Source organism: Neomonachus schauinslandi, chromosome 5, assembly GCF_002201575.2.
Source record: "Neomonachus schauinslandi chromosome 5, ASM220157v2, whole genome shotgun sequence".
Classification (NCBI taxonomy): Eukaryota; Metazoa; Chordata; class Mammalia; order Carnivora; family Phocidae; genus Neomonachus; species Neomonachus schauinslandi.
This window is the reverse complement of record NC_058407.1, coordinates 116,060,348-116,068,443: the sequence shown is the minus strand read 5'-3', so window position 1 is coordinate 116,068,443 and position 8,096 is coordinate 116,060,348. Positions and strand designations below refer to the sequence as shown.

Genomic DNA, 8,096 nt, shown 5'->3' with positions numbered 1-8,096 from the left:
CTGGAGGAATTAAGCACAGCCATAGGCAGAGGATTCTTAGAAGCCTGCACTTGGTTTCCTCTAGACTTCACTCCATGCACCTTTCCTCTGTGCTGATTTTGCTTTGTATCCTTTCACCGTAATAAACCAAAGGCATGAGTACAAATATGCTAAGACCTGTGAGTTCTTCTAGTGAATAACCAAATCTGGGTGTCGTTCTGGGAGCCTCTAATACAACTGCATTATATGAAATTTTTATGATTTGGGTTGATATTTTATACATGATTATAGTCAGACGGTTATTTCACAGAACACCTTTCCTTGAATCTGGTTTTCTTAGTATCTGCCTTGGAGATTCCTGTTTTTCTATACCCATCTGAATAAAGGCATAAAAAGAAGAGATGACATAATGATCAGAAAATAATGTCAAACAAGCAACAATCTTATTTTAATCAGGAAAAAAAAAAGAGAATCCTGATGATTACCAAAATGTTCTACAGTATAAAATTTCCTATAAAAAAATGAAAAGATCACATAAATTTTCTCCAACTAAATAGGGATTAATTCGGGGCGCATGGGTGGCTCAGTGGTTAAGCGTTTGACTTCAGCTCGGGTCATGGTCCCAGGGTCCTGGGATTGAGCCCCACATCGGGCTCCCTGCTCAGCGGGAAGCTTGCTTCTCCCTCTCCCATTCCCCCTAGTTGTGTTCCCTCTTTCGCTGTGTCTCTCTCTGTCAGATAAATCAAAAAAAAATCTTAAAGAAAATAAATACATAAATAAATAGGGCTTAATACCATTTTTATGGTAGTTAATGAATCAATAAGGTAACTGGGATAATTATAGAAAAATATGTAACTATCATACACAGTTTAACAACACACTATTGATTATAGAGTTTTGTTTCCAGTCTTTTCCTTAATTTCTTACAGAATTAAAAGCATAGTTCACCTATTAAAGGCAGTTGTCGACAAACTAGTCAAAAAGTCAAAAATAGGATGCCTGGGTGGCTCAGTCGTTAAGCGTCTGCCTTCGGCTCAGGTCATGATCCCAGGATCCTGGGATCGAGTCCCACATCGGGCTCCCTGCTCCGCGGGAAGCCTGCTTCTCCCTCTCCCACTCCTCCTGCTTGTGTTCCTGCTCTTGCTATGTCTCTGTGTGTCAAGTAGATAAATAAAATCTCTCTAAAAAAAAAAAAAAAGCCAAAAATACTCCATCCAAAATATGAGTTATCCGCTCCACCCTGAAAATAGTGGATTTGATCATTAAAGATCAATAGGGCTCATTTGGGGGAAAACAAAATGAGTTATCTTATATACATAGATGGTTAAAAACTTGGTAATCTAATTGACCACATATTCTTGTTAAGTCACAGTTTACCAATTTCTGGAAAAAAATATAAAAGCATGTCACATTAAAAGTGTATCAGATAAAAATTTCTGACAATCCAGAAAATGCTTTCAGTCTTGGCAGACCATCATCACTAACTTTGTCACTGTGATACAGATACAAAGAAATTTAGCACAAGAAACTAATAAAATATGAGATACACTTTAGATTAGGTAGCCCATTACCTTAGAAGGAAATACACATATATGTCAAACATACATATGGTAGAAATGTGTTCTAATAGTGTTGGATTCCAAGACAATTTTCCTTAGCGCTTTCTTTAGAGATGAAATTCAGAAAGGAGCAGTAGAAGTGGAGATATTAGAAGAAGGCAAATGAAAAGAGGATCAAGAGAGACAGCACTAACCAAAATAGTCACGTATTGACTGTTTTTACTGACACAGAATTCCTAAACTAGTGAGACTAGTATATTCAGTGTATCACCTTATATTTTCTCCTCGGTATTATACTAGTTTTCTGCAATAAAATATTTAAAAGAGGTCAAAAGGCTCCAAACTGCAGGTCTGTAAGCTATTTCTGATCAAAATTTAAAACTCTCAAAATACAGCTGCATCATGATTCCATATCAGAGATAGGGCCTGACAGTGGCTTCCTGCCTGTTGCTGTTTTTGTTTTCGTATTCATCCAGAAGAGTGTATTCATCCAGAAGGACTTGAGGACTTGAGGAAAACTCAAGTATCTCCACCAGAAACAGGTAAGAAAGACAACACTTTTCCTCACACTTGACTCCTAGGTTTGGACAATTATGGAAAAATGTTGGCAAGTCTACTCACCAGGCTAGACCATTTTCCCTTGACCCTGTCCGGGTAGACACTGCAGTTACAAAAAAGTTACGTAGGACCTTACTTGATGTGTTATTTTTCCATATTTGGACGTAGAAAGTACCAATCATGTAAATAATAGATCGTACAAATCAAAAATTCTTTTGAAAAGGTTACCACCAAAGAGCTTTTAAAAGTTAAATCCAACTTTCTTTTCAGTAATTTCTTTCTTTTCAGTAATACGCCTCCTTGAAATATTTTTTTAATTTTTTCACCATCACTTCCTCTAATTCCTCTCTTACGTTTCCCCAGTCACTCCTCAGTCTTCTCTACTAACTCCTACTCCTCCATCCACCCTTATATTTTGGTATTCCCAGGGTTTGTTCACTGGCCTCCTTCTCATTCTATATGTTTCTCCACCATGGACAAGCTCAATCTTTGTCCAAGCTATCACTTTGCTTAATAATTCTAATCAGATTATTTCAAATCTGCACCTCCAACCTTGAAGCTCTACCTCCAGCTAGAAACTCCTAGTATTCGATTATCCAATTACCGAAAATATACTACATGGACATTCCATCAAATTCAACATATACAGAAAAAAACCTGGTCTTCCCTACTCCCACCGCTCTCCTCTCTTCATCCGATAAAGTCCTACTCATTCTTCATGTCCAATTTAAATGCTAGTGTACAACCTGGAAACATATGAATCTTCTTAGATTTCCTCTCTCCCCTAACTTTTTACATTCAATAATCACGAAATCATATTAACTATACTTCTTTTCTGTCTCTGCTTTATATTTCCCCTGCCACTGCCCTACTCAAACATGAGCTCTTAACTGATGACTTCCAGAGGGGAAAAAAAAGCCACCAACTATTATTGTTATTTCTTAAATGAATAAAAAATTTTTAAGCAAAATGAATGAGAAAGGGGGCACGTGGGTGGCTCAGTCAGTTAAGCATCTGCCTTCAGCTCAGGTCATGGTCTCAGGGTCCTGGGATCAAGCCCCGCATCAGGCTCCCTTTTCAGCGGGGAGTCTGCTTCTCCCTCTCCCTCTGCCCCTGCCCCTCTGCCCCACTGTGCTCCCTATCTCTCTCTCTCTCTCAAATGAATAAAATCTTTAAAAAAAATTGTTTAAATTTTAAAAAATGAGAAAGACATAAGGCCTAGAAAAAGAACAACATTTTAAATTGAATAAACTGAGCCTCCTGACTTTTTCAGTATAGAAGGGTGAAAATTTCATAATGGACTGATACTAGGCTAAGGAAATATAAGCTTCCTTTGTCTTCCAGTCTCTTTACATGGTTTCCTTCAATATATCCTCCACATGAGGGGCCAGCAAACTACGGCCACAGGCCAAGTCCGACCTGCCATCTGGTTCTGTAAATAAAGTTTTATTGGAGCACAGTCACATCTATTCACCAATATATTGCTATGGCTGCTTTCACCCTACAATGGTAATTGTAATTGAGAAACCACATGGCCTAAAATAGTCACGATCTGGCCCTTGAAAGAAAAAGCTTGGTGATCCCTATTTTATGCCATAACCAGAGGGCCCTAATTCAAATCTAATCTTATTACCCTTCTGCTTCAAATTCTCCAATGAATCCCTGCATCAAATACTGCTGGCTCCCTCCCCAATGGCCATTCCGTAATTCTTCATTCTTGCTGGAGAACTACAACTTTATTTGGATATTTGTTGTCCCCATACACAAAGAAGGTGGCCTCACCCCAGCTTCAAAAGGAGAAATGATTATTCTAAGCTATTCACAGTACCTGATTTACCAGTGACTGGTTTAGGAACAAGCATGCGATACATCCGAGCGTAGAAAATGTTAGAGGAAATTCACTGTAAGCCTCTGAGTTTTCTTCTTATTTAAAAGAAATGTATAGGGGGGACCTCGGTGGCTCAGTCGTTAAGCGTCTGCCTTCAGCTCAGGTCACGATCCCAGGGTGCTGGGATTGAGCCCCGCATCAGGCTCCCTGCTCCGCAGGAAGCCTGCTTCTCCCTCTCCCACTCCACCTGCTTGTGTTCCCTCTCTCGCTGTCTCTCTCTCTCTGTCAAATCAATGGATAAAATCTTAAATAAATTAATTAGTTAATTAATGAAAGAAACATATAAAGAAAAACAGTCCTTCCAGTCATTGGATATTGTCATGTGAGACTAGGCCTGGAGCTGTTGCTAATTAGCCAACCAGGAAGGGAGACATAAAATACTGCCAACCTCAAAGCTGAACAAGAGACAACTGGGACCCTGATGACATCACTGAACCATCAAAACAATTCTAGTTCCTATTGTTTTAGTCACTGTTTTGTTTTGGTTTTTTTTAGATTTATTTATTTGAAAGAGAGAGAAAGAAAGGAAGCGTGCAATAGAGTGCAAGAATGCGGGGAAGGGCAGAGGAAGAGAATCTTCAAGCCCACTCCGTGCTGAGCACGGAGCCCAGCGTGATGTGGGGCTTGATCTCATGACCCGAGACTGTGTAAAACCAAGAGTCAACACTTAACTGACTAAGCCACCCAGGTGCCCCTGTTTTAGTCACTGTTATAAGTCACCTATTATTTGCAGCTAAAAGCATTTTACCTGATCAAGTTACCAAGGTCTACAGGGTAAGATCTACTCCTTTCCATACGACTGAAAAACTTTCATAAGCTTGCCTTAGCTAAGTATTCACCTCATTCCAACCATTCCCATAGCACACTTTTTGTACTGGCAAAACTGAACTGCTCATAAATCCTCCGAAGTTCACTCGTACATCTTAGCCTTTGCACTGCTGTTCCGTCTGCAAAACATGTAATCTTGATGGATGTTTCTCCTGCCAAACATCGTCCTTCTGCCACTTTACCTGGCAAACTTACTATTCAGTCTGCATACTTACCCTAAATTCTACCCACTCTCCTAAAACTCTAATTCCTCACTATGGACATAGTATCTGGAACATATTAAATGCCAATAAAAAAATAACAATGGTAATCATAAGCACTAGGGGACTCTGGCACATAGTAAGCACTGAATAAAGTAGAGTAAATAATAAAAATGACAATGATAATAACAAATTCCTGGAGGGCAGGGATTGTGTTTTTTGAATGTTTGCATTCTACAACATCAGAATAACACTTAGGAACTAAAAGACACTTGATAGTTATTTGTTAAGTGAACAAATGAAAATAAGTAAATTGCAAAACCAATAGACAGTTACCTTAAAAAAAAAATCTCATTGGTATTGCTGCATACTAGCTAAGTTTTGCAGTTCTTATTGTTTGCCATTTGTTTATGATACCAGGAAGGTATTGTAAAGTCCCCAGTTTTAAGGATAGTTCCTTTTTTAATGAGACAAATCACTATATAATAATATTTACTAAATGTAATCCACTTGTAAAAATTAAAAGATCCATTTTCATAACAGGTTCAATTTATTATAATATGCTTATAGAGAAAACATAAAACATACTAACTTAAAAATCTCTTTTTCTTATTTACACAAAGATATCATATGGGATTTTAGGGGTCATGACTAAAATAATGAATTTCTTTTCAGACAATACCGCCTCATATTTTAAATTACCTACAATTAACTTCTTTTGTTGTTGTTGTTCATACTGAGGTACTTTATTTAATTTTTTTAATTATGTTTAGTTAGCCAGCATATAGTCCATCATAAGTTTTTGATGTAGTGTTCAACAATTCATTAGTTGCATGTAACACCTACTGCTCATCATAACGCGTGTCCTCCTTAATACTCATCACCTGGTTACCCCATCCTCCCACCCCCCCCTCCCTTCTGTAACCCTCAGTTTGTTTCCCGGAGCCCAGTCTCTCTCATGGTTTGTCTCCCTCTGATTTCTTCCCATTGTTCATGACAGCAATGCCTACAATTGACATCTTAAATAATCCTGAATACTAGACTATTAAGAAAGAAATTAAGAAAGAAAAAAAAATAGGGGCATCTGGGTGGCTCAGTTGGTTAAGGGTCTGCCTTCAGCTCAGTTCATGATCCCCAGACCCTGGGATCAAGCCCCACATCGGGCTCCCTGCTAGGCGGGAAACGTGCTTCTCCCTCTCCCTCTGCCTGCCACTCCCCCTGCTTCTGCTGTCACTATCTCTCTCTGTCAAATAAATACACAAAATCTTAAAAAAAAAAAAAAAAAGAAAAGAAAGAAAAAAATACATATGCAATTTACACAGTAGGTTTTTTTTTTTTTCCATTGCTCTTTCATTATCAAAACTTCCTTACTCTGACTTCATCTATGTTAGGACCACCAAAAGTAATTCACTCTGGAAAGTCTTACCTGCATTCTTACTTTGCAAATAATTGTTAAGTTTTTCTTCTCTATGTTCGGCAATTACTTGACGACTGCTACATATAAAAAAGGGTGATAAACAATGTTACTATTTTAATACTGATATGAAAAACATTTACCAAATACCAAATTCTTAGGAGTATTTCAAATAATATCAGAACTAATATCAAAGCCTGAAGTACCCCATATACTTCACATTTGTAAGTTCTATACACTTTTTATTAAGTATGTAATTAAAGGAGAAAAAAAGTAAGGTGAACCAGTCATGAATTCGTAATTTAGTAATTAGTAAATCAGAGTTAGCTTGCCATAATGGAAAGTGTCTAGAACTCAGAAGTCCTAAGTCTCACAGCTATTTCCTCTTGGACAAGCCACTTCTCTTGGGCTCAGAGTCTTCCTCTATAAAACAGACAACTTACTGCCTTATTTTACAAAGTTGTTAAGAGGATTTAATGAAATATTAAACCCAAAACATGGCCTTTCGGGAAAGGTGATGCCCACTACTCTGGGAAGGGCAATATGAGACCTTTCATCACCTAATAAGAAAAGGCGCTCCATAGGATTTAAAGCAGGCTTGGGATATAGGTCTAGTAACAAAGGAGAAAGAGAAGTCCAGTCTCTTCCTACAGCATTATTTGAACCTCTTTAACAGCTTAGAAGGGTCCCAACTACCATCTGCTGGCAGAAGAGACAAGGATAATTCGTCCTGAAGGTCTGAGCTAACATATGGGCTTCACGTAAGGCTTTTGAGTGTGAAGGGAAGGGTGTGTCTGGCTAAAGCCAGGAGGCCCAGCTGACAGAACAGGGTGCTGGTGCTTTGGAATAGCTGAGCATAGAAGCATATGTAGTAAACGAAAAAAAATTGTAACTTTGAAGTCTAACTGTGGATCACCATGAAGACTGAGGAATGTGGATCAGCAAGGGCATCCTAGGAGCAAAGGTCAATCATGACCAGACTGCAGAACCAGTTTCTTTCTTACTTTTTTTTTTTTGAAGATTTATTTATTTATTTATTTATTTGAGAGAGAGAGCGTGAGACGGGGGAGGGTCAGAGGGAGAAGCAGACTCCCCGCTGAGCAGGGAGCCTGATGCAGGACTCAATCCTGGGACTCCAGGATCATGACCTGAGCCAAAGGCAGTCGCTTAACCAACTGAGCCACCCAGGCGCCCTGCAGAACCAGTTTCAATGGCAATGCTGTAGTAGTAGAATCAGAGGAAACAAGGGAATGATAAGGATGTCTTTTCCTTCCAAATGACTTGTGAAAAAAGATGGTCTCTTTGGTCTTAGGGAACTCCTCAGGTTCTTGGAAAATTCAAGGCGGAAAGTATAGGAGATAGCCCTCAAGGGAAAGTATAGGGTCTTCTACTAAACTGAACATCTCAAGACCCAAGTAACTAGTTAGAAAAAACAAGGATGTTGGGGCACCTGGGTGGCTCAGTCGGTTAAGCGTCTGCCTTCGGCTCAGGTCACGATCTTGGGGTCCTGGGATGGAGCCCCATGTCAGGCTCCCTGCTCAGCAGGGAATCTGCTTCTCCCTCTGTCCCTCCCCGACCCGTGCTCTCTCTCTGTCTCTCTCTCAAATAAAATCTACAAAAGAAAAAGAAAGAAAGAAAGAAAGAAAGAAAGAAAGAAAGAAAGAAAGAAA

General features: G+C 39.0%; 1 long non-coding RNA gene across 1 annotated transcript in view; it reads right to left on the bottom strand.

Annotated features, from left to right (window-relative positions):
* Positions 1-6,473, bottom strand: part of LOC123324844 — a 14,291-nt gene extending 7,818 nt beyond the window's left edge. Inside the window, exon 1 of the long non-coding RNA XR_006540072.1 lies at positions 6,439-6,473. This is a non-coding gene — a long non-coding RNA (uncharacterized LOC123324844). The remainder of the gene's footprint in view (positions 1-6,438) is intronic.
* Between the last annotated feature and the right edge of the window lie 1,623 nt (positions 6,474-8,096).